We start from the raw sequence: 22907 nt of genomic DNA, 5'->3' as shown, positions 1-22907 counted from the left end.
CTATGCACAGCATGTGAATCCAGAAAAGATGTATGCTGTAGAAGGAAAATGTACCTGTAGCAGTAGATTGATAACTTGAAGATTTTCTGGATTTACATGCAACACTACGGTCTTCCCAAGAAGGAGAGGTGGATTAAAGCAAAAGATTAGACTATAATAAATTAAAATAGACAATAAAACCTAAGACAGCACAGGTCGCCAGGGAAGAGAAAAACTGAATGTAACAACCACGCACTGGGGCCTTCTGCGTGTATGCCTGATGTCAGTGTTGCGTGGCTGTACCCACCTACTGACTGACGTCCAAAAGTAAAATGAAAGAAAGAAGAATACTGACATTTCCAGACCGAACTATTTGATGGGGAATATATGCATAGCATGTTAATAGCATGTTAATCTAGAAAAGTTGTCAAGCTCCAAAACTGTTGTTACTGGTAAGTAACTCTTTCCTTTTTGATACTCACCAGTATATATCTGAGGATTCCTTCTCAATGTTGACTATGGCTAAGTCACATTTTCATCTTGAGATTTCTTCTCCCTCTGTATCTGTGTTTTCCACTTTTTGTTTCAGCATCCCCCATCACACAGTGCTAAGTCAAGTCTACATAATTGCAGCCTATTGTGCTTATTGTGCTTCCCTCTGCCTCAGCAGAGAGGCCTCGTTTTCCAAAATTAATTTTCATATTGGAGTTTTCATTTTGCCTTTACTTCCCTCCCAGAGCTTAGTTGCTGTATTCCCAAGACACTGATGTATGGTCATCTTGGGCTGTTTTAGGAGAAAATGTCGATTTTTATGTGGACAATAAAGGACCTTCGAGACATTAATATTGGAGCAGACTTCTAATGTTTTGTGACTTGTTATTGTACTTCTGTGAAGTTTTAATCATTCTGTCATTTGCTTAGCACCCAGTAAATTCACGTGTCAAGTTGAGTCATACTTGTCCTATCTGGCTGAAGCTTACGTTATAGTAGCGCTGATGTTTTATAATGATAAAGTGGACCTCAGTACGGCTTAATTCTTGCCACATGGCTTTTCATACCCTGTTTCTGATGTAAGAGATTTGCTTGCTGCTAAACAAGGGTGCAACAGAGGTAGTGCTCTTAGGTCAGAGAGGACAGGATGTGTACTCCATGTACTTCTTTATGCCAAGAAAAGGTGGCTCATTGCATCACATCTTGAAGCTAGTTGTCCTTAACACTTTCCTACAAACAATTCATTTAAAAATGGCACTGATGCATGAAGTTATTCTGCTGCTGCAAGAAGGGGACCTTTTAGCTCTATTCAACCTCTAAGAATCTTACTTTCATAACTCAGTGCTCCTAAATCATCATCAGTACTTTCACTTTATGATGGGTGTCAATCATTGAGTTCAGAGTTTTACCTTTTGACATAAAATCTGCACTGGGTGATTTACCTACTGTCATGCAGGGTGACTGCTCACCTCCCGGGGAAGGGAATTCATTTTTTACTTTTAGCTAGGCAATTAACTGGTAAAAGGTGAAAACGGATCTGCAATATGTCTCTCGCACAGGGAACAGTGCCCCAACTTCATCAGTTGACAGAATGGTGATTCAGGTTTTTCACATGATGGCTTTGTGCATAGGGTAAGTTCTCTATGCAAATCTGCAAATGCATGTATTGCAAGAATGTTGGGTATTGCAGTGGGTGCAAGCATGTTGGTACTTAGAAGATTTAATGTTGTCACCACAGCTCTAAGACAGCTGCTGTGGTGAAACACACATCATCTCAAGCACTTTCCTGATTCCCCAGCTGCACATAGTGCCCGTAGTACGCATACCTTCATGAATTTTGAGCTTACATTTCCCATTTTACCTTCAGTGGAAAAAACAACAACCTTTTATTACATTCAGAAACACAGAGGCACTTGTTGCTTCTCGCTCAGACTGTGCAACAGACGTGGCACTGAACTTGCACAAGACCTATTCTTCACTTGAAAGAATACCTTCCAGGGACAGGCAACAACTTTGCAGTCCTATTCAGCAAGTACACTTGAGGCACATTAGTAGGAACTGAATCCCAAAAATCTCAACTCGTACTACCAAAAGTGGGGCGGCGTACACAACAAAATCTCTTTGCCACATTCTAAAACACAAAATGCCCATGCTTTGCATCTAGTTTTCCACACCCCGATGCTAAGGGAATTCTCTGTTTATAATTTGGTCAGAGATATTTGTATAAGCCGGTCACATCTTCCACGGTTTCCTTCAGTGGTACAATAAATGTGCCATGCATTCATGACCTTTCTGTAAGTTGCACCAACGTGGCCGATACAGGTTTTGTATTTCTCAGTTGCTCAAAACGTCCATAGAGCCGAACTGCAAACTCGTGGTTTGCCTGAACTTGTTGACAAAGCAAATGGTTAGACTTACTATTACAATCATTGATCACTTATTCTAACGATTTGGCTCATGAAGTCTTAAAATGTTGATGAACTTCTTGCTATGAGCATATGACGTCTTATGGAGGCAAACTGTCACACAACAAGTGTGTTTTAAGTCGCAACATGGAAACAGTTAGTTTGTTCACTACTGGGAACAAGTCTCTCTACTTCCACTGACTATAACGCATAGGGTGCTATCTTTATTCTTTTAAGAAAGGAGGAGTAAAATACATGTCTGTTCAAGTATATTCACCATCAGTAGTTGCCTACTTACAATACAATCTATTTCTTGTTGGAAAATCCCTGTCATTAAATCCTCATGAAAGGGCTGAGAAGGGTTACCCAACTATAGCATCCTATGCTGTATCTCAACATTGTGCTACCTCCTAGTGCTGTCAATTGATGAACATTTCATTCAGGTCCATAAAGACAAAGTTGCTTTTTACTCATATCCAAGGCTCATACCAAAGATTGTATTAACCTCTCATCTCATACTATTGAACTCCTGGCTTTCTTTCAGATCCTTCAAGCACTTAGAAAGGATACTGCTTTAATTAAATGTCAAACAAGCGCCTGTGTACTACATAGCAAGTATTTACACAAGACAAAACCTTTATTTATCTCTTTTGTTCCCACATACTGTAGAAAATCCATTCCCAAAGGGTGCATAAACACGGATTGTGCAGAGCATTCATGTTTCTTATGCGTGTTGCAAACAGTTCACTGTGATTCAGCCAGCACTTTGACTACTTAAAAGGGTCTGTCAAAGCTTTCCCCAATGACATTCCACTTATGGATAATTGCAATGCAGCAACGTGGTCATGGTGCTTATGCGTTCACAAAACATTTATGTGTTGACATTTGTGCAAGAAAGAAAGTCCAAGTAAGTCAGACCGGTTTAAAGACATTATTTACTATATTACTTGTAGTTTCCTTAGTCTTAAGGGGATGTGGCACTGTTTTTAGTATGTGCCCAGCTAGGTCACATGCTGCAAACTTAAAATGCAGCTAGACATTCAGCAAGTTGTGTATCACTAAAATTAGCAGGCCCTCTAGGTCCTTCACCAATAACCTGGCGATCAGCAGAATCTGCAGAAGAGCAATCAAAAATCCCCTGGAGCAAGGAAGGGTTTTAGCATTAATTCGCTTTTCTGAAGGGTAGTTGGTCTTGGATCAAAAATGTAGAAAAAATGCCTTATCCAGAGACATAAGCAGAACCAGTCACAAGAAACCAAACCTGTTTGAAATCTGTCCAAACAGCCTTATGTGCCAGTTAGATTTCAAGGCAGGTATGAATACATTAGCTGACATAGCACTTCTCTATGGGGTGATTCAATGGGTTGTAAACCACCATCACCAAGGCTGCATACTCTTCTTTTAACAGGCCATGGACATGCAGCATGTTGCCCAATGAATGACATCAAGTACCCCAGTTCATTCTCTAGTTGTCCAATCACTACTCTACTAAGCGACCGAATACTTGGATTGCAGAACCATGGAGTACATTGCTGATAACTACTAAGTCCTACAGATATGTAGAATGAGCCATTTCTAAAACTAACCTCTCTTTTTAGACTAATACCCATGGTGACAACAACAGAGTGTTTTGACCAACCAGAAGTCATTGATTAGCCATAGTGACAAGTAATGTATTGCAAGACTCAAGGGAAGAAACAACATTAAACTAGGTGCATAGGGAGAAGCTGAGACTCCAGAATTAATGTTGTGCAAGCAATCATCTACTGCTGCCACTGGTAAGCTGTCTTCGAAGGGAAGTCTTATGATGCTGTAGTTAAGTAGAATTATTGGGAGGGAGATCACCTGTTGACACGTACGGCAAAACACAGTATCAATTTATGCCAGCCCTTTACCAGGATAAAGGATTTTACCATGGTCAAAGAACACCATGACAAATAATATTGAGGACCCGCTGCTGCGAGAAAAATGTATTACCACCACTTTTTAATCTTCAACTGCAACACCTGCAAAAAAGTCACTGAAAAGTAACTAGCTACAGAGTGCAGACGTTTATCATGCAGAAGAAGATACCCTCTTCTAGCAGATGCAGCAGGACAACTTCATAGCTGTCCACAAAATAACTTCCTTGCAGACTTTTAAAGTGAAGGGATAAGATGGTCAATATTAAGACTAATGGCACTCCTTTTCCATTTAATAAGAAAGCATGTTCACAATCAGCAGACACATTTTTTCTGAGTCTGTTGCATAATGGACAGACAACGGAAGACTAATCTGTACATTGTTATGAGATTGTTGTTATCTGAGACTTAAGTTGTGTTCACTGCATAATGTACAAATCTCATGGATGAATAGTTAACTCAATATTTTTATCTATCGGATCTGCCGAGAAAGTCTACTCGTAGGCAAAGCATGCATATTGGACAGAAATAGATTAACCGTGCAGCCAGGTCTTCACAGGCACAAATTATTACTTCAAAGGCATCCTTACGCTGATACAAAAACAATGTTGCTGCCAAACCTGTGACTCAGTCTAATTCACGGTGGGCATTTGTGACATATTGACCGACCCGTCTTTACATTTTTCCTTACCAGCCTAAACATTCAGTAAGATCATTTGACATATATACTGTTAGTCCCCAACAATTACTCATGCGGAGAAGCCTCTGAATGAAGTAGGATATAGCCAGAACAGTAAGCATGACACAGTGTTTCTCCAGCGGGGTCTTGTTCAGGAAGAATGTTCTGGAAAATTAGGCTGAGGGACAAATATTTGTTCACCCTCTCAAACCAATGTTCCCTTTGTAGATGACCTACCTAACACACCAGTATAAACCTCTGTATCACCAATGCAGCAATGGACAGGAGCAGGAAAAGCACTATAACTTAAAAGGTGTGCCTCTTGAAAAATGCAGTGATTTGTACTGTACCTTCTTTCCTATCGGTGTGTGAAGTAATAGTCACTTGCATTTAGGCACTGTGATGTTATGTGTATAAATGCACTGATATTATGAAGCCTAAATCCAATGAACTGAAGACACTCCGTGCATCGACTATGCACCAGATGTATTTCATTTGGAACCGCTTATCTTAGCCTTAATATAGCCACGTAGTTTAGGTTGAGATATAGTTTCATGTTAAAATGCCAGTGCCATTACTCATGCTGCACTCTTTTAATGTGCTAGCAATGGACTTGTGGAGTATCCCGTGTACGAAATGTGATAGCACAACAGGCTAGTACCAAATGAGATTTACAGCTGAGTTTTTATTGTAATTTTTATGAAGCAGATCTGGACCGTAAGAAGCTTGAATGTATTAAACGTCTAGTAATACATTCATAAAAACAAATAGAAAAGGTAAACGAGACGTACTATTATACAGAAGGGACATAAAAAAAGAATAACACTGTTGGTATAACAGGGTGGAGCTTGTTTTCGTCAAATGTCAGATTGCCTGGTGCCATTCCCTTCTCCAGGCGACTTTAACTTTCTCACCCAGAGCCCTACTCAGGTGATCATTTGGCCGAAGCAACTTAGGTGGTATACGCTTTGCTTAGCAAGGATCACCCACATTCGTTCCTGAGTACTCCCACTGGCAGGGAATCAAATACCTTTGGTAGAGGGGTCTTCTCATCTACCGGCTTGGGCCTTTGCTTTCTGAATACCAGCTGCCTTTAAGGTCACCACATAGCCTGTGTGTTTTAGAAGCCCATGGTTCCAGAAGAACCTAGGGCTATCTTATCTCAGGCTATGCAAGAAGTTCATGAGGAGGGTTGTGGAGGTAGGGTAGGTCTACGGACCACAGCCTCCATATTTGAAAAATACAGGAGCTGTATCGGCTTCTACCATATAAGGGTCCTTTTTCTCATTGTTGGAGAGTCAGCTAGCAGAGAAGTACATATGTTAGTGTAAGACACATTATAATGTAGGAATACTTCTCTTGAGAGAGCATTCCTACTCTCTTTAAGTGAAGATTCTATAATAAATGTTCTTTTCTTGATCCTGATGAAGCTCCAGCCGATCCTTCAGAGAGGTATCATGCGTGAAATTTGTCGACCACCATTTTGTAGTGTTTTTAATCAAACACACAGATTTCCAATTAGGAGTGGTTTGGAACATTAAAGTCTGATAACTTCTGCCCCCTCTTTTTAACCTTGACATAGGTATCTGCAACCATATTAAAATTGTATCAGCAGTACCTATAGCCAGTTTTAACACTCACCCTTCCCAATCATTCACACCACATTACACTGGGATATATCTTGTACTCCCCCAGTACCGCTTTGGCATGTGTTGAGAAGATCTTCGGCAAATAATCCTCTTGCGTGGCCCATGGGGCTTTGCAGTTTCAGTTTAAGAACTGGTGGAAGGGGCGACCTTCAAGATACCTTTTGAAAGTGAGACGAGTGGCAGGTAGTGAGTTTGAGACAGAAGTAGCGGCAGTCATAAACAATTATTTAATGGCAGATGTCCAAAATTTGTCTTCTTGTAATTGTAGGGTATTCCTACTTCCAAGCCCTCTGGTATCTCCTCAAATTGTAGCCCCTTGATGTAAGGAGGGTTGTTATGATGTATGGGTTTGACATTTTGGGAGCAGAGTTTGAATCTTTTGCATGATGGGAGGCCAGTGTAGATCAAGCAGAATGGCTGTGGCAAGTTAAAAATGTTGTTTGAGGATGTGACTGTCCCTGGTAACTGTAGGATTTTTTTCTGACAGATACTTCTAACTTCAGATTCCTCACCTTGTGAATACCCCCAGGTAACAGACAGGATCTGGAGATTTTTCTCAGCATTCCTCCCACATATCTTTAGGTGGTGATGTGCTACTCCACATATACGTCGTGCCACAGTGGAAGCAACGCCAAAGGCACAAAAATGCACCAGCCTTGCGGACTGACTTGCATTCCTTTCTTTCCACGCCTTCGGATGCAGAGCCAGAGCTCACTCCCTCAACATTTTCTTATCCTTTGAGAAATTTTCTCACAAAACATTTGCTACAGTGTGCAAGGAAACATGTCCCCTCTGAAGCCTACAGGCTTTAAATAATGTGGGGACTGGCACAAGCAGACCGATATCTATTACAGATCCACATTAGGCATGCCTCTAGTTCCTAGGGTCTTTGCACTTCTCCTAATCTTGGAGGGACTTGCCTGAATGAATCCGAGTGCCACCAGGCATCGAGAAGCCAAGCTCTGTCTCCCAAAGTTGTCAGAAAGTCCTGGTCGAAGTCAAGGAGTCGGGCCTAAACCCATACTCTAAGTTCAAGCACAAATGGTCTTCACGTTCAGTCATCCGGTACATCCATGTCAGATAGAAATTCAAGAATTTGAGGTTTGACTCCACCTTGTCCCGCCACTCCTGGCCAGATCACCCAAATTTGTTCCCGAGTACTCCCCCTGGCAGGGAATTAAATACCTTTGGTAAAGGGGTCTTCTCATTTACCGGCTTGGGCCTTTGCTTTCTGAATACCAGCTGCCTTCCAGGTCGCTACACACCCTGTGTGTTTCAGAAGTCCAGGTATTGCCCATGGTTCCAGAAGAACCTAGGACTATCTTCTCTCAAGGCTATGCAAGAAGTTAATGAGGAGGGTTGTGGAGGTAGGGTAGGTCTATGGACTACAGCCTCCATATTTGCAAAATACAGGAGCTGTATCGGCTTCTACCATCCAAGGGGCCCTTTTCTCAATGTAGGATGGCCAGCTAACACAGAAGAACATTTGTTAGTGTGAGACACATTATAATGTAAGAATACTTGTCTTGAGAGAGCATTCCTACTCTCTGTTAGGGATGATTGCATAATACATTTTCTTTTCTTGAGTCTGATGAAGCTCCAGACGATCTTTCGGCCGTATCAGGCATGAAACATGCCGACCACCATTTTGTAGTGTTTTTAATCAATCACACAGCTTTCCAATTAGGAGAGGTTTGGGACATTAACTCTGGTAACTTCTTCCCCTCTTTTTAACCTTGACATATGTATCTGAAACCATATTAAAATTCTACCAGCAGTATCTATAGCCTGTTTTAACACTCACCCTTCCCAATCTTTCACACCACAATACACTGGGATATACCTTATACTCCCTCAATACCGCGCTGGCATTTGTCGAGAAGATATTAGGCAAAGATCACCATTGAGGGGCGCATCAGGCTTTGCAGTGAGCCCAACTAGGAGCAGGCCAGATGATGAAACATGCCACCTTTGGGTGGATGAGGGCACTTGCTTCTACTTAGGAAATGCTATAAGCGACTACGCCCGGACTCTTAGTTGGATTCCGGGACCGTATATTACAGAACAGTGCACTTTTAGTTGTTTATCATTAAGGATGAGGCCAGGTTTACCATGGCAGAGGCTTTCAGTATCGCCAGCAGGTCCCGCCAGTGCAACAATCCCCCCAATCATTTTGCATGCCATCTAGCTTTCTGCCCTTCCAGCTGCAAGCTTCTTCAACATGCCTTTGACTGCACACAGCTATCCTGTCTGAGGCAGGATCTAACTTTTTCTACTAGGATGACGGTGAAAGCTTCAGACATGTGGGACCTGTAAATTGTTTAGCGGGGTTTCTCTTGACTCTACCCCACCTTCCACCATTCTCAGACTGCCTGACTGAGGACCTTCTGTCCCTATTGCAGTGGGAAGTGCAGGCTTTTGGTCGAAGAAGACATAGAGAAGTTGCTGATGCTAAAAATTAGTTGTGGTTGTTATTCTTGCTACTTCGTGGTGCCAAAAAAGGGCAAAGCCCCCAGTCCCATTTTTTAACTTTGCCTCTCAATGCCTTCCTGTGGAAGGACAAATTAAAGATGCTCACCCTAGCCCAGGTTTTGTCTACCCTTGATCCCAGAGACGGGTTTGTAGTGTTGGACCTGTAGGACGCTTATTTCCATATCCCTGTCCTGCAGGCACACAGATTCTACCCACAGTTCACGATGAGCCAGGAACATTTTCAAGTTTGCTGTGCTTGCTCTGGCCCTGCCAGCGCCTCTCATGTGTTCATGAAAGTGATGGCCGTACCACACCTTGTTAGGTCAGGTGTCTCAGTCTTCCCTTAACTCAACAACTGGTTATTGAATGCAGGCTCGCCCCCACGTAGTAGTTTCCCTCCTCCAGACTACTGGGAACCTAACATCATTAGGATTCATTATTACATCTTACTCCTTTGCACATACTTCCCATATTCAGAGACATTCTGGACACTGTGCAGTTTCAGCCTATCCAATGGAGCGCCTAGAAGATTAAGGCTATGATCCCAGTGTATCAACCTCTGTCCTGGATCTCAGTGAGGATGACTCTGATGCTGCAAGGTAAGATGACCTTCCGCATCATGTTAATCAAGTATGCCAGATAGCATATGCTGGCTCTGCAGTGGGATATGAAGTCCCAGTGTGCACAGCACCAGAGGGATCTTTCCCATCTGGTCCATATTTCAGAGGAGACTGCAACAGATCTTCAGTGGTGGCTGCGAAACTGCAGTTGGATCAGTGGCAGACTTCTCTCCTTACCACGCACAAGCTCACTGTTACTGGCTTCTGGGTTGGGGAAGCCATTTGGCAGAGGTTGCGATCAGAGGTGTCCAGTGCCCAGCATAGGCTCTGCGCCATATCAGTCTTCTAGAGTTGTGAGCCATCCGCTTCGTCTTGAAAGCCTTCCTACTATTCTTCCAAGGGAAGCTAGTGCAGGTGCTCATGAATACCATCACCTCTAGGTGGTACTGCGACAGTATGGCAAGGTGGGATTATTGGGGGGGGGGGGGGGGGTTATGGACCCCGTGCCAGGAGCTTTTCGCTAGACTGCCAAGTAACTTTTCTGGTGACACACCACCTGGCAGGTTTCTTGAAAGTGAGAGCGGCCGAACTGACCCATTGACGCTTTGCGGATAACAATGGCAGTTGCATCCAGAAGTGGTGAAGGATCTTTTCCACTAATGGGGAGAAACACTGGCTTACTTTTGCGTGTTGAAGTTTCCAAGGCATCTCTCGCTCATAGGCACGTTCCTTGCCAAGTGGATCTCAGGACTCATGTATGCTTTCCTATCGATACCTCTCCCACCTCGAGTTCGGAAGTAAGTCTGGACCAAACGGGCCCATGTCATACTAGTGGGCCATGTCATACTAGTGGGCCTGGATTGGCCACAGAAAGTATGATATAACAAACTCCTGGGCATGAGCATCTGTCTTCCGTTCAGGCTGCCCCTTTAGTAGGATGATCTGTGCAGCAGCTGGGCAAGGTCTGCATCGATCATGCTTAACTTACACCTTCATACTTTGAGATTGAGTTGAGTGCTTTCAACCTTCCTCCTAAAGTAGTTGATGTCATCTTGGCAGCAAGATGTCCCTCAACCAAATCTGAATGCGCCTGCTGTTGGTATAGGTTTGTGGTCTGATGAACTTCTAAACAGATCGACCCACTCCAAGCCAAACTGTTCGAAGTTTTGTTGTTTATGTTGTCACTAATCCAGCAAGGCCTTCCTCTGGGCACTATTAGAGGGTACCTCTCAGTTTTTTTGGTCTGCTTACATTAGCCTGACCATCCCTAGTTGTTCAAATCACCAGTTGTGATGTGTTTCCCTGAGGGGTTACACTATATGTTTTCTCCTTTCTCAGTTTGTGATGCCCAAAAGAGATTTAAATTTTGGTCCTCACATTCCTCGTGTGTGCACCCTTTGAACCTTTACTCAAGCTCCTTACCCTCAAGACTGTCTTTCTTGTTTTCATAACACTGGTGCAGTGAGTGAGCGAGTTACAAGCCCTGAACCCCACTTTCTACTCAGGCGAGATGGTTCTGTGGGTTCAAGCCTCCTCCTTTCTAACATATGTGACTCCTTTCATGTCAGTCACATCATTCTTTCAGTGGTTTTGCTCCTCTTCTGTCCTCTGAGGAGGATAAAAGACTCCACCAGCTATATCCCAAAATGGCTCTCGGCTTCTACATTGTACAAGAGGACACCGGGTGGACGATTAGCTCTTTATCAGATTTACTGGAGCAAAGAATGGCAAGGCAGTGCAGAAAAGGACCATCTCTCACTGGATCATACTCTGCATTATGATCTGCTATGCATTGGCAAAAAGCATTTTCCTGCAGACTTCCGGGCTGATTCTACCAGAGCGAAAGCTGTCACCACTACGTTGGCATGTAGGGTGTCTGTTTTGGACATTTTCCAGATAGCTACGTGGGTGTCACTCCATACATTCACAAAGTGTTACTGTATTGAAACCCAGGGCTGTCGAGATATGCATCTTGCCCATTGGGTCCTGACGGATTTTTTGGTTTCAGCCAGTTCATAGGCCCTCCTGGAAAATACTGCTTTGTGGGATCTGTTCAAATCGCTAGGAATATGCGGTTAGAAGTCTTTATCAGAAGAACAAGTTACATACCTTCAGTAACACTATTTCTGGTAGAGAAACTATCTTACCTGAGATTCCTCACCAGCCCTCCCATCTCCTCTGATCTGGAGTTTTTCTACTTAAAAATTTCTGACATTCGATTTCTGCACACTGGTATCAACCAATCTGATATTGGCTCTGTGTTTCTGGGAGTGCGGATTAGTCCGAAAGCAACTGATGTCAGTGCACATGAATGGTTGCTATTTTGGAGCAGCATTGACATTCTTCTCCTGAGAAGTCGAGAGGACGTCAAGGTGTTTCCTTGTCTCATTCCCTGTCCCCGCTGAAGAGCCGATATTGCAGCTGGTCCCAATGCAGTCCGAATTCCTAGGTCCATCAGTGACACCGCAGTAAGTAGAGTTTTTCAGGGAAGCTGTGTTGCACATCTTGGGTACCTTTCCACCTTGCTCTGGCTTCCCCTTGGGCCCCTAGGGACCCTACAAGGCCTCTGTTTGCAGATCCATCCTCAGCACCTTCTCTGCCTCTTGAGTTTGCTGTGGGGTTCTCCCGGACTCCAAGACCTATGCCCAACTAGACTATAAATTTGGTGCCACAATCCATACCAAATCCCTTTGCGTTGATGCTGGCATCAGTGCTGTCAATTAGAGGCCAAATAATTGTCCCTAATTTAGAACTTCACTCTCTGAATTTCTTTCTGTAAAAGGACAAATTTAGTTTTGCCCTAATTCTCCTGCCCTGGATTCAAAAAGCTCAGTGGTGGAGCTGGACTGGCAGGACGCCTATTTCCACTTTACCCTTCTGCGATTCATGGTGGGCCTGTAGCCTATTTTACTATTGGATTTTTCCTAATAAATGTAGTCGTACACGTATGTTTATCACCAGTATTTTCCAGCTCACAATGAAGTAGTGTAGCTAGTCAGTCATGGTCGATACCGGCATAGAGAACCCTGATAAGCCCTGTCCTGTCCTTCTCAAAATGAAAAGTGGGAACACAAGAGGTCACCTAGAAGAAACTTGTACTATGACACATGTCTTACTTCATGTATTATTGTTAGACGAATAGATAGTTTGTAGTCACATACCTTGAGAAATCCCATTGGGACTGAAACGCGTGTCGGCTGATGATCATGTACTTGGTTGGTAGCACGTTAACACAATAAAGACGACAAAAATATATCACATTACCTTGGACTTATGAACTGACTTTTCTGGTTATTTGTGCTCAAACTGTGTTATTTAAAATAATTGTTGTAGTGCTCTAGTATATTGGTTTAGGATTTAGTGGTTATTCTTTGGAGCAACACCATCATTGCTCTTTCATGTAGCAGGGGCGTATACTGTAGTAGTACCAGTCTTTGAACAAGTATTTGAACAGTTGGGGGACGAAATCGAAGAGGTGCCATATGACGTCACCTAGTGGTGCGCGGGAGCAACGCTGACAAAATCTCCTGATCCAGTGTAGCCCCTGGGGGTGAGGAATCTGCGGTTAGAGTATCCACCAGAAAGAGTTATAGGCATAGAGTTGAAGGCAAATAACTTACTGTTTAAGTTGGAGACTGGATGACTCAGTGGTACGAACCACAAAAGTGTCCCTTAAACCTAGGCTAGAAGTCTGTTGGGTATTTACTGCAGTTTTGGGATATCACAGGTGGTCAGATGCATGATTTAGTCTTAATGGCATGAAAATGGAAATTAAGCACTTTTACCACATTATTTATGCGAGGGTTAATAGTGAGGGCTTGGTCAAGTATGAATCCTATACATTTTATCATAGTCTGAGTGAAGAAGAGAAACCATTGACTTCCAATGTTTCCAGTACAGAAGACCAAGTTTGCTTCTGTGAGAAGTAGTCAAGTGGACCAATTCTGCTTTCTGAGAATTTACCATGAAGTTCTCTGGCAGCTGATTTGCAGTCTGACAAGGCATTTATGAAGGTGCCAGTCCCATCAGTTGGCAGTGTTTTTAAATATAATTGGGTGTTGGCTTCTTATTGGTGAACAAAGACACCTGAATCCTTCAGCATTGAACATCGGAATCCTTATACATACTGAATAAATTAGGGACTAAAAGAGAACCCTAGAGGACACCACGCATCAAAGTTCAGTTTACTCACAGGCAGTGTCTCTTCTCAGGACCTGGCCCTGAAAGCCATTACGTTACTCAAGTGGTTGGATGAATCTCCCGTTGTCAGCTGTATCAAACCATCAATAAGTGTAGAAGAATTAGTAAACAAGTATTTTCTTTGTCCAGGGAATCATTAATGTCAGTCTGCATTTTCAGTAGTTTCCATGCGGCACAGAAGCCAGGTTGATTTTCACATCAGCTGCTTGTTGGCAAGGACTACAGTCAGTTAGTTAGCCACTAAGATTTCTAAGGATTTCCCAGCTAGAAATGGTTATTCACTGCATGGAAATTTGGGAGGTAGTTTGGATCAAAATTAGTGTTTTTTTTTTTTTTATTTTTTTTTTATTTTTTTATAGTATTTGGGTAATTGACTGATCGTATTAGTTCGGGACTGAGCCTCAGTTAAGGGAAGCACTGATAAAGCCACACCAAGTGGTTTTAAACTTAGAAAAGGTGCCTTTAATTTAGTTATCTGGCAAAAGAACAAGGAAGTGTTTGGTTGGTTTGAGTTGCTTGAGAACTGTTAATAAGGCATCATTGAGGTAGATACGAAAGTCACAAGCTTTCTTTTTTATTTTGATTATTTATTTTAATTTATTGTAAAACAGCAATAGTACATGAACACCATACTGAGACAACTCCACATTACCATTTGGGCATTACATATCTCTTTTCATCCTCCCCCACACCCGTCCCCACTTCACAACCTTAATTCCAGCAAATGTGACAAATCTTGCTCTGATCCTCTATGTGAATACAATCTCGCCCCCCTGGCCCTCTGTCTTGTGTCCCTACTTTACTTCACCCGATGTGGTACCCTTCTACCCCCTTGGTAGTTAGCCTATATCCCCGGGGTCCCATGGCCCCCAGATCTTCTCAGATTTTTGGTCATGTCCTCTACCCTTGTATACCTCTCATTCTAAGATTTTACCTTGTTCTATCCCAGTGATGGGGGCACCTCACATCCCTACATCTGGACGGTTTCTTGTTTCGCCACCATAAATCCCACATTCACCAGGATCTTCTGGTATTTTGTAAGGTCTGAGAATTCCCATATACCCAGTAGAACCATCTGGGGTCTCAGCTCAATGCTAGTTCCATCTGCACCCTCAAGGGATTTAATTATCGGCTCCCAAAAGTGGCATATCCCAGGGCAGTACCATCATGTGTGCAAAAATGTACCCTCCATACCACACTTCCTGAGGCAAAGAGTTTTGCCTGCCCTCCCAATTTTGTGAATCCGTGTTCTGGGGTAGTACGTCCTATGGAACAGTTTTCGTTGGATTAGCCGATAACTGACCTCAGTGGCCGCCTCTGTTCGGAAACTCAATGCTGCCTGTCAGTCCTCGTCCTCAGTTTCCCCAATCCCCTGTCCCCATTGGTCTTTGAGGTGTGTTAGTGTCCCCTGTGTATTCCGCAGTAATGTACCATTTGTCAGGGATATTAATTTTTGTTGGACTCGCCCATCTAACAGACTCCTCTCCAGCAGGGAGCCCTCCTGGATCTCCTCTTTATCTATATCCCTGTTAAGTGCATTGCTCTACTGCCTGTACTTCAGCCACTGGGTAGTTGGCACCTGATATTCCTCTTGGAGGTAACGAAAAGGAACCATTCCATTAGCGTCCCATACGTCTGCAAGTGTGGCGATGCCGATCTTATCCCAGCCCTGAAAGCCCTTTAGAGTGGTCATTTGTCGCAGCCTTGTTTTTCCCAGAGAGGTGTGCAGGGTGCGAGTCACTTATCCTGCTGCATCACCCGAAGCAAACCTTTCCAGACTGCCAGAACCATATCTGTCGACGGGCACACACGCCTATAACACATGCTTAGAACTCTGGTCACTCATTCACTATTCGTCCATTGAAAACACGGAGTCCTCCCTGTCTGCATAGCGTCTCCATGTCTGCATACTGTCATTCACTATGCTGACCTGTGGTGCCTCGTAGTATTTCTTAATGTTGGGAAACGCTATGCCCCCTTCAAATTTGAAACATTGTAGGGTCTGCATCCCTATTCTGGGTTGTCCACCCGGGCAAAGAAAGTCTTCGGTATCGTCTATGGACTGTTTTGCACAACATATGAGAACCAGGGAGGGCGATCATTTTGAACATGGCCGCCTTGCCTAACAGGGGTAATGGTAGCGGTCACCAATGTTTTACGTCCCTTCCAGTCTCTGAATCAGCGAGTTAAGGTTTTCCTGAATGTATGATTAAGCATCCATTGTAATCTAAATGACCAGATATTTGGACCTTGGGGTTTCATTCACACGGGCAGTGGTGGCAGAATGTGCTGCTTCCATCCCACCCGTGAATCCCCCTCACCCCCCTACTGGAAAGAGGAGGGACTCACTAAATACTTAAATTAGTTTATAGGCGCTGGCCAGTGTTTGTTCGGTATTTATCAGGTCAGTAAGTATATATTGTCCGCATATAACAATATTCTTTCTTCCCATCCCGAACCTCTCCTCCAACCCCAGATGTGGGTGTCTACCCTCATGCGTTCCGCCAGAGGTTCCCCTGCCAATGTAAAGAGCATCGCCAAAAGAGGGCAACCCTGTCCCATGCTCCTCTCAATGGTAAGCTCCCTAGAGAGGAAGCCATTGACTTTTATCCTTGCTAGTGGCCCTCTGTACAGTAATTTGATCAGTTTAATATAGCGGGCCCGAAATCCATTCTTTCAAGGAACAGAAAGGGCCACTCAACCAAATTGAACACCTTGTTGACATCCAATGTCACAATGGCCCATGGCTCCCCTTCCGCGTCCATCTGCGCTATGTTGTTATGGAGGTGCTGAAAATTCAGCTTTGCCGAGCGATATGGCATAAAGCCCATCTGGTCCGCATGAACCAGATCTCTCACCACAACACGTAATCTGTTGGCAAGCACTTTTGCAAAGATTTTTGTGTCCACATTTAGTAATGAGATTGGTCTGTAGGAATCACATTTGTCTTTGGGCTTTCCCGTCTTGGGTATGAGGACAATTGTCACTGTGTACAAATCTGCTGGCAGTGTCCGATGCGATAGACATCTTGATACATCGAGAGCAACGGTTTAGGCACTTTTCTAGCCATTTTGCAGAAGATTTCCACTGGCAGCCCGCTTGGGTCTGGCTCCTTTCTTGGCTGCATCTAAGCCAGTGCCACCATGATTTCAGACTGTTGGATCTGCCTCTAGTGTTTCCCTCTGGTCTAGGCTTAGGCTTTTCACTGGTCAGTCATGCACAAATTGTCTGATCTCCTTCTCTAAGGCCCTTGCCCTGGATTCATAGAAGGCAGCCACATGGATCGCAAATGCTGCTGCTATTTGTCTACTACCTCTCACAATCTCCCGTCTCCAGTCGAAGCTCCCGAATATGCATGTTCTCCCTTTCTTGGCCAGCAATGTCCCAGCTTTGTCGCCGTCTTTGTAGATGCGTTTCTGTTTAGCAAGGAAGGATGTTTTCACCTCATGGCCTGCTACTTCTTGGTACTCTGTGCGTTTGTGCTCTGGATTTTGTTAAATGAGTGTCATAGGGTGGGTATTATCACAAGCTTTCTTGTAATGTTGATGAAGCTTCACAGGCAGGGTCAGCATTGGTTTTGCTTATGGTGTAGCTAAATTTATGAGTTAAATAGTTGAGGAATTCCACACATTTCACAGCGACGGTGTAGTCTGAAGGCACATTACATTATAATTCAGGAAGTCCCCTCAGACTGAGTCTAGGCTGTGGCCTTCTGTGACCAGTGACCAGTACTTTAAATGGGAAAAAATAAGTGCAGGTACTGCTTAATATGAGCTAGTAGTGTGGTGGGTGGGGCTAGGGGCGGGGCTAGGAGCAAGACATGAGGATACTTTATGACTTAAATACCCTTTGCAGCAATACCAAAACACATGATAAGTGTGTTGAAATAAAACAGGTTAACTCGTTACACAAGATGAAAGCGAAACAATTATATTTTAACATTTCTTTTGTTTTGTAATATTTGCAGCTTCTTAATGTCGTACTGTTATTTGGTGTCGTTTTGCACAATACTATATATTATTGAGCGTGCACACACACAGAAAGAAACGAGCAGACACAAAGCATTCCACGCTGTCCTCCTTAAAGTGTCCCGATTCTCTCCCTCTTTCATTCGTCTTTCTCTCATAGAAAAACACGCACACATACAAGAAGGCAAACACATACCTAAACAGACTCTAAAAGACGCAGGAGGGATTAAAGCCATATTAAACTTTCCTCATATGGCTTTCTCGGTTGTCTCGGTCAGCGGGGCTGCCTCAATTCCTGTGTTTGCACATAGCTACACAGTAGTGTGAATGTGATTGACAGCACAGGGCCTGAATGGGCCCTGTTCTGTCAAACACAGCGTGATGGCAATACCCAGACATTAGCCACTTAATCCCTGCTGAATAGCTCAGCGGGGGTCGGCTCAGAGCTACAGCAGCACCTTAGCTGTCAGAGGAAGGTTCACCTCTGACAGCCAAGTGCTCACCAGCAGTAGCAGCTATTAAGCCTACCTTTCATGAGTACCGGTACCCTCCTTGGCAGCAGAGAAGTGCCGGTACTCAGAGTGAGAAAAATAAGAAGTGCCGGTACTCAGTACCGGTGAGTACCGGCCCATTTAAAGCACTGCCCGTGACTGAGCAATACTGAAATTCTGTGACCTGGGTCAGTTTAGGTAGTGATTACTCAAATTAGGTAATCTTAGTAAAACTGCTTCCCGCCTGGGCCCATTAGCAGAAAGGAAGCGGTACGGGGTTGGGTGTGCGGTAGCGTGTCATAGTTCTAGAGCAGATTAAATGTGTGATGAGGGATGCTTCCACGCACTGACAATGATGAGTTTTTGTTGTTAATGCGTAAGCTGATCGGAAGATGGGTAATGTGCTGATGCTGAGTGGTAATGCTGAGCTTGGACCCATACTGGTGGAGGGTGATGTTGTGCCACTTGATTGATTGACCAGTAAGTGCAAGGATGGTAATACGGAATACTGAAGATACATTTTGAGTGTTTGAGATTCCAGTTCTGAACTGTCAAACAGTTTGGACATTTTGGACAAATAATAGCTTTGACTTTCCATATGACCTTCGGTGTATTACAATACCTTACACTGGGCTGGGCAAGCAGAAGGCTGAGCATTGTACTGTAGCAGAAGTTTAAAGAGTTCAGAGAGTAAGTTCAGTTGATGAGAGCTGGGTTTTCAGAGGTATTTAGACCGGGATAATAGATTTATTAGATCATTGGTGTGTGATCAGTGCAAACTATTCCGTAACAGTGCTCTGTTATCATTTCCCATACAGCTAGCAAACCTGTTGCTAGATGCAGGTCTTAAGCAGCATATCCATCTCCTCAAGGTGCTTGTCGAATGAGGAGGCAGACAAACGTGTTCCTGGTTGGAAAATGTAACAGATCCTGTCAGTTCAGGAAAAAGGAGAGAACAGAGATTGTAATTGTCGCTCTAAATAATAATGCACTTGGAATTCCGTTTTGGGTGGCAGAGAGATAGGATATACTCCAAAAGTGCTCCAGGCTGAAACTTTAGAACACTCCTAAATGCCCCTCCACCAGCCATATGCATACCATTACACTCAACTTTAGCTTTCAGAGGATGTTGCAGATTACAAAAGAACCTTATCTTATTTTAATCTATGCTCTTTTTCGGAGAGAGTAATATGTTTCCTGTTGTCTTTTGTAGGAGTATTGGCTGTGAGACTCCAGCGCAGAACCAAATCCACCCGCTGTGATGAGAGATTCAGTGAAAAGAACAAAGGAATATATTGTTGGCACAGTCACGGACACATAGAGTGACATTATTCGCTGATACCAAGGAACAGAGAAAGAGGCTGCATCCGTAGCAATGACTTCTGCCCTAGAACTCTGAATTTTTTTCTGTTCCCCAGACAAATTCCAAAAGATCCTCTGCTTCTGTGCGCGAGGTTGGAAAGACGCATACTCCTGAACAGGTTGAGTTTGTTCGGGTATGGACTGCTGTATTTTTTGGGGGTGGGTAGGGGGTTGAAGGGAGAAGCATTTGAACCTTCGAGATGGGACAAGAATTTGAACCTTCGAGATGGGCAAGTATCTGTTGCAGATTTATGCAGAGGGTGTATCAGACTTTTGAGCCGCAAAGGGACTATATTTGCCTTTTTTTTTGTTTTCAAGAGACTTTTACTTTATTTTCAACAAGGAATTTGTTTTGTATGAGACATTTGATTTGGGAACTGAAAGTTTTGCAAAAGATTGAGCCAGTAACATTTCAAGTACAGTAAGGAAGCCCCTCCTTCGCTGAATCAACACATGGGTGGGTTATTAAAGCCTTGCGAGCTGAGGCTGTCTCGGAGCAACATTTACAGGTTATTTGTGAACCGATGGACTGAAAGTTCCTGGAACATGCAGAAGGGTGGGAGATTACATGTCCATTCGAGATCTAGAGGGGGTCTGTTGCATGCAAGCTGGGTGGGTTTACTGGTTTTATGCTGGCATGTGTATTCCTAGGGGACCATGATGTGCAGTGTCTGAACAGACTGGAGACAAGTTTCTTGATGTTCACTGGAGGGCCGTTCTGGTTGGGCACTGTTGGCCAGGTAATCCCTGGATGGTACAAACTTTGAGATGGAAGAGCCAGTCTACTACACTTAAGGTTGTGGATTCATAGACTTGGAAGATGCAGTCACCCACCCCACTCCTATCCATGCTGCAATTAATTCCTGTTGAATATGTGCTCTTTATTCCTGCCCCATCTGAATTTCTGGGTTCTGTTAACTCTGCTTTTCCCTCCTCCCCACCATGGGAGTCTTACCTGCTGAAATTCTTTGCCCGTATGGCTGGAATGTGTAAATACCGTTGATCTCTTTTGGCTGAATTGATATATTTTTTGAGTATTGTGTCCTTTCATTTATTGTCTTCTGTGAGTCTTCTGTAAAAGGAGACCGTTAACCATGTGCAGTGCTGACTGATCGTTTTTACTTGAATCACAATGCTACAGTGCACAAGTAAGCAAAGCAAGGGTCTGATCTTACAGGGCAGCAGCACTTTAAAGATGGAATGAAAACCTACAGGTACTGTCCCTGCTCCCAGGGCATAGTCTTGTTTCTTCATATGGATTGAACTGGGGCAGGGGAAACAATAAAAACCCCAGGTGTTTAACATTACCTAACAAGCAATCGAAATAGGACAAGGAGTGTGTGACAGAAAAATAAGTTTGGGCTGTGCATTGTCCAGATATAGATGACCGCCAAGTGGTAAGTTTCGAGATACTTGGCCTTTCGTTCTAATCTATTTTGATTAATCTAGTACTATAAGCATAAGCTGATTTTTGTACAGGCTGTGCTTTGAAAGATATGGGTGTGTCATCTCTTCTTTTCCTTCAGCCTATGCCTACTCTTGTTGCCGCTAGCTATGTTTTCCTTCTATTCAAGGACAACTTTGAACCGCAAATAAAAAATAAAAAAAGACCGTCCAGTCCCCACTTGCCCTTTACCAGCTGCCTTAGTTTCCAAGAGCCGTAGTTAGTATGCGGCCCAGGATCTCTGCACAGCGCATTATGAATCTGTATATTGTATGCAGCGCATACCCCCTGTTTAGCTCTGCCTCTGTTTGGAGTGCCAAATCACTGGACACCAGGGGATAAATACTACTAACTAGAGAACTGAAGATACTACTGTCTGTTAATAGTAAAACTGGAATGAGTTCCCCAATGAAGGCCGAATAATTACTGCAATCTGTAAGTAGAATTCGTGGGCATTTTATGGCCACTTACAGACCAGAGTATGATTGGCTTGCAGCCCTAGAGGATTATTGCAGCTGGTCTGTAATCTTTAGCACAACAGCAGTATCTCATTTTTTTACTCTGCATGTGGAAGAAGCCATGAGTAACAGCCAACCCCTATTTCACCGGAAAGAGCAATAGAAATGAGTTAAAATGTCTGCTATTACCTGTTGAACATTTTTGAAATTGAAGAATATCCCTGATGCACCTCCGTGCTGTGGCAGGGGTGGATATAATTCGCCTAGCGAGTTGCGGGGTCCAGCCTATTGCTTGGGTCTTAGACAGCTCTCCTGAGAGGAAATGGCTTAAGAAGCTCCATTCCAGAGATGTGAGCAGACACCACATGCTGAAGTGAGTAGCGTAGAGATAAATGAACAAAAGTGATGTGTGGGCCCTGAATCATCCACTCTCATACCCAAAAGCTAGTCCGTGGTCAGAGAGTGACCTTTTCGAGTCTCCACTCAGAAGATGAAACGGCTCAACTCTATTAGGACTCTTCTCAGTCCTGACAGCTATTAATGAATCTGTTTTTTGTTTGTTTGTTTTGTTTCTGTGCTTAATTTATTAAGATAGGAGCTATATAATTTATTTTCATACAACTATGAACAGTTATTCCGTGCTGAATAGATTTGCAGGTCAATCTTAAGACTTGTTTTGATATGAACTTGACAGATGCACTTTGAGCGTGTCAGCATTTTCTTGTTGATTTATTTTTTTCTTTTCAAGCGCGGTCAGTGTCTACCTGTTGGTTTGTTGTGAAATGGCTCTGTCTGTATATAACGTATTCATAAGCATGGCTGGAAGAGCAACTGCTGCAGATAAAGCCTCTGAACCCCGGGATGGGGGGATTTATTTTGGGTAAATGTCAGTGAGGTGATCTGACTCTTGTGTTTGTAGTTCCTTTTTATTGCGGTTCTGAACAATGAATTTGTTTTGTTGGGATCGGTGGGTGGGGGGGATGAGCGGAATTTTAAATAAAATGTTTTGAAATGTATCAGTCTCCAGTGACCTTATTGGTTAGGGTGTTAGCAATTGTTAAATAATCGTTCACCTCTTACCTTGATCACACAAAAAAACAGTGTGGTTGGGCGAAGGAATATTTGTGATTCTTCGAAGTTCTCCGATTTTAATGACCTGTGGAATGGATGAGGGTATTTTGCAGTGATGTACGTGAGCTAGCCTACTTAGACAACGTACTGTGTGTACACCGTGAAATAGAATCTTCATTTCAGGTAAGGCTTCGTCTATCTCTGTTAGATTGAGGACCAACCACTTATGACGACAATCTACCAGGTATAGGAGACCGTCTGTGGAGTACAGACTGAA

The 22907-nt window shown here is 43.5% G+C and overlaps 1 protein-coding gene across 2 annotated transcripts in view; it reads left to right on the top strand.

Annotated features, from left to right (window-relative positions):
- SOCS7 (suppressor of cytokine signaling 7) overlaps window positions 1-22575 on the top strand; it is a 149564-nt gene extending 126989 nt beyond the window's left edge. For both annotated transcript variants that reach the window (XM_069237496.1, XM_069237495.1), the window contains one exon: window positions 19509-22575. The gene's annotated coding sequence lies outside the window, so the exon portion shown is untranslated. The remainder of the gene's footprint in view (window positions 1-19508) is intronic.
- The last annotated feature ends 332 nt before the right edge of the window (window positions 22576-22907 follow it).

This window comes from Pleurodeles waltl, chromosome 6 (genome assembly GCF_031143425.1).
Source record: "Pleurodeles waltl isolate 20211129_DDA chromosome 6, aPleWal1.hap1.20221129, whole genome shotgun sequence".
In the NCBI taxonomy this organism is placed as follows: Eukaryota; Metazoa; Chordata; class Amphibia; order Caudata; family Salamandridae; genus Pleurodeles; species Pleurodeles waltl.
The sequence above is the reverse complement of the archived record's forward strand: the minus strand, read 5'-3'. Positions and strand labels throughout refer to the sequence as shown.